This window comes from Spinacia oleracea, chromosome 6 (assembly GCF_020520425.1).
Source record: "Spinacia oleracea cultivar Varoflay chromosome 6, BTI_SOV_V1, whole genome shotgun sequence".
In the NCBI taxonomy this organism is placed as follows: domain Eukaryota; kingdom Viridiplantae; phylum Streptophyta; class Magnoliopsida; order Caryophyllales; family Amaranthaceae; genus Spinacia; species Spinacia oleracea.
The window spans coordinates 77,595,142-77,599,519 of record NC_079492.1 but is presented as its reverse complement, the minus strand read 5'-3'; positions in this window follow the sequence as shown (position 1 = coordinate 77,599,519).

The following is a 4,378-nucleotide window of genomic DNA, read 5'->3' as shown; positions in this document are numbered from 1 at the left end:
ACAAATGTATCCTTGTGGGCTATCCAAAGGAAACAAAGGGGTATTACTTCTACAATACATCTGAGAACAAGGTGTTTGTTGCTCGAGATGGTGTCTTTTTGGAGAAAGATCACATTTCCAAAATGACAAGTGGGAGAAAAGTAGACCTCGAAGAAATTCGAGTCGAACAACAAACTCTAGAGAATGCTCAAGATGACATTCAGGATGAAACTCAGAGATCTTTAGAAGAATCTGGTGAGAATCATGGTCAATCTAGAAATGTTACCCCGCGTAGATCGCAAAGATATAGATCTCAACCGGAAAGGTACTTAGGTATTTTGACGAACGAGAGCTATGACGTTCTATTACTTGAAAGTGATGAACCTGCGACTTACAAACAAGCTATGACGAGCCCTAGCTCCAAGCAATGGCAAGAAGCCATGCAATCTGAATTAGACTCCATGTCTGAAAACCAAGTATGGGATTTGGTCGATTTGCCAGATGGCTACCAAGCCATTGGAAGCAAATGGGTTTTCAAACTGAAAAAGGACAAGGATGGGAAATTTGAAGTTTTCAAAGCTAGATTGGTTGCAAAAGGTTACAGGCAAGTCCACGGTGTGGATTACGATGAAACCTTTTCACCAGTTGTAATGCTAAAGTCTATTCGGATAATGTTAGCAATCGCTGCATATTACGATTACGAAATATGGCAGATGGATGTCAAAACTGCTTTCTTAAACGGCGTTTTAACAGAAACCGTGTTTATGACACAGCCTGAAGGTTTTGAGGATCCAAAGAATGCTAAAAAGGTATGCAAGCTAAAGAAATCAATCTACGGATTGAAGCAGGCATCCAGGAGCTGGAATATACGTTTTGATGAAGCAGTCAAGGACTTTGGTTTCATCAAGAACGCGGACGAATCTTGTGTATACAAGAAGGTCAGTGGGAGCAAAATTGCTTTCCTAGTATTATATGTCGACGACATATTACTTATCGGAAATGACATTCCTATGTTGAACTCTGTCAAGATTTGGCTTGGGAAATGTTTTTCGATGAAGGATCTAGGAGAAGCACAGTACATATTGGGCATCAAGATTTACAGAGATAGATCTAAAAAGATGATTGGACTTAGTCAAAGCACTTATATCAATAAGGTGCTTGATAGGTTCAAGATGGCGGACTCCAAGCGAGGCTACCTACCCATGTCTCATGGAATGACTCTAAGCAAGACTCAGTGCCCAAAAACACTTGATGAGCGTAGACGAATGAATGGGATTCCATATGCATCATTGATTGGTTCAATAATGTATGCTATGATATGTGCACGCCCGGATGTTACGTACGCACTCAGTGCTACGAGCAGATACCAGTCAGACCCAGGAGAGGCGCATTGGACTGCTGCCAAGAACATTCTGAAGTACCTGAAAAGGCACAAAGATGACTTCCTGGTCTATGGTGGAGATGATGAATTAATTGTTAAAGGCTATACGGACGCAAGTTTCCAAACCGACAAAGATGATTTCAGATCACAGTCTGGGTTTGTCTTCTGCCTCAACGGAGGAGCAGTAAGCTGGAAAAGTGCTAAGCAAAGCACCATTGCGGATTCTACAACTGAAGCGGAGTACATTGCTGCATATGAAGCAGCAAAGGAAGCTATATGGCTAAGGAAGTTCATAGGTGAACTTGGTGTAGTCCCCTCCATTAAAGGACCAATAGCCCTGTATTGTGACAATAACGGAGCTATTGCACAGGCAAAAGAGCCTAGACACCACCAGAGAGTCAAGCATGTACTTCGTAGATTTCACCTTCTACGAGAGTTCGTTGAAAGAAAAGAAGTCGAGATAAGCAAAATTGGAACTGATGACAACATATCAGATCCATTAACTAAACCTCTGCCGCAGGCGAAGCACAACTCGCACACTGCAGCTATGGGAATCAAGCATATTGGAGAATGGCTTTGATGTCTCTATTTAATGTTTTAAAGTTTTAGAGTTTAAATCTTTGTAAAACATTATTGATTAATCATTCACAATAAATGAAAAGAATTCATTTTTCCATTTAATTTGTGGTTTATTAAATGATGAGTCCCTTCAATTTGACGATATATTCAAGATAGACTGTCAGGACCAGTCCTGTGACTAAGAAATGTCTATCAAGTGAACTTGAATGTCAAAAGTTGAAAATGGTCCCTAGTCGGAGTTTTCTATAAAATTGGACGCATAGAAAACGTTAGACGATTAGAATGCAAGATGACTAGTAGTTCTGTTTCTTGAACTATGTGGACATGGAAATGTCATAATCATTTGCATAGATACTTACTTTGGGAAGACTAGTATAGGACAAGACCTATGAAACTTTACTGTAAGAGATGAAAGTCTGTCATAAGTAAATTTCATAAAATTATTAGACACTAAATCCTCAATACCTGAGTGATTTGAGATTACTTGTTTGAGAACTGGTTGCTTTGACGTTGACCAACCGTCGCACCGTAAAAGGAGGCTATAAAGGCAACACTCAGGTAATCACCTATCAAACGAAGTCTAATCTCAAGATCGCAAGATTGGGATTGTCCTCCCATAAATCGGGATGAGATGCTTAAAAGTTGTACAAGGCCACTCGGAGAGCTAGAAACTGTGAAATGCATGGCCGTGCTCGGATGAATCATAGGCTATGATTATCTGTTTATTTGATCAGTTGAACTCTGAAACCGAGGAACACCTCTGGACATAATAAGGATGACAACTCTTACCTTATGTTCAAGAGCAAGCATCGAGCGACAAAGGAATTAGGAAATGCACACTTGTCCCTAAGGACAAGTGGGAGACTGAAGGAAATAATGCCCTTGGTCCAAGTATGCATTCAATGTTAAGTCTAATAAATGCGGTTCAGTATTAATTAACAAGTTAATAATTCAGTGAGATCAAGTGAGCTGAATGCCTAGCTAGAGGCCGCTTCAGTTCAAGTGGAATTAATGATATTAATCCACAGCTTACTCTTGACTGAACCCGTAGGGTCACACAAATAGTACGTAAACGGATCATGTATTTAATGGCATTAGATACTCCATCTATGGATATTCGGAATCGACGGATCTTGGTTTCAGTGGGAGCTGAGATCGTCACAGGCAAGAAATGAATACTCCGGAAAACGATGATATTGCCGGAAACGGAAATATGGATCGTATCGGAAATATAAATATTATCCAAGTCGTAGATGTTGCCGGAAACGGAAACATGGTACGTATCGGAAAATATTATCGGAAATGGAAATATTGCCAGAATCGGAAATATTGCCGGAAACGGAAATATTGTCTGAATCGGAAATATTATCGGAATCGGAAAATAATTCCGGAAACGGAAATATTAAATATTTGTTCGAAACGGAAATTGATTCCGGAATCGGAAATATTAAATATTGTTCGTATCGGAAATGAATTCCGGAACCGGGAATTTAATCGGAAGCGTATCGTACGAATTAGCATCGGACGAGGCCTGCCGGACGAAGGCCCAGCACGAAGTCGGGCCATCGCCCAGCAAGCCAAACGCGCGCCCAGCCAAGGCAGCGCCCAGGCCCACCGCAAGGCAGGCCCAGCGCGCGCCTAAGGCCATGGGCCACGCTGCGTGGGCTGCTGCTCGCACGCACGCATGGGCGGCCCTCGTGGCTGCCGTGTGTGTGTGTGAGTTTGTGTTCATGCACGATTCCTAAAACTATTAGAATTAGTATATGATTAAATTTCTATTCCTAAAAGGATAAATTAATTAATTAGAGTTCTTATAGGATTCTAAGTTTAATTAATTCGTATCCTACTAGGATTCCAATTCCCTTTCCATAACTCTATAAATACGTGCCTAGGGTCACATATTTTCAGAGATTAATTCAAGTATTCAAAGTGAGTTTTGAGAGAAAAATTCAGTCATATTTCTTACCTAAGAGTGCCGAAAATTCTAGTACCTTAAGGGCGATTCTAGTTGGTCAATCTTAAGGCGGATCCGGACGTGCTGTGGACTATCTACGGAGGGACGACACTTGGAGTCCTAAAGACTTGTTCTTGTTCGGTTCGGGCGCAGCTAGGGAAGGCACGCAACAAAGAGTATGCATCTAAATTATGCTATATGATTATGTGTAAATAATATGTATTCCTGGCTAAATGGTTGTTTCCGCATGATTTATGAATTGTCATATGTATCATAACCTTACAGCCTCTTGGGCGAAATTCGTCTGTTGAAGGCACTACCTCGACCGGGGCATGTGTTGGATCTGCGTTAGAAGCGGTACCAAGCCAGGCGCAAATACTACCCATAGAAGCCTATCATAAACTACGTGACATATTATTATTGCCTCATGATGTAATGTTAGTTATGTGTAGCGAAATATATGATTGTGTGCGACAAACAATTCT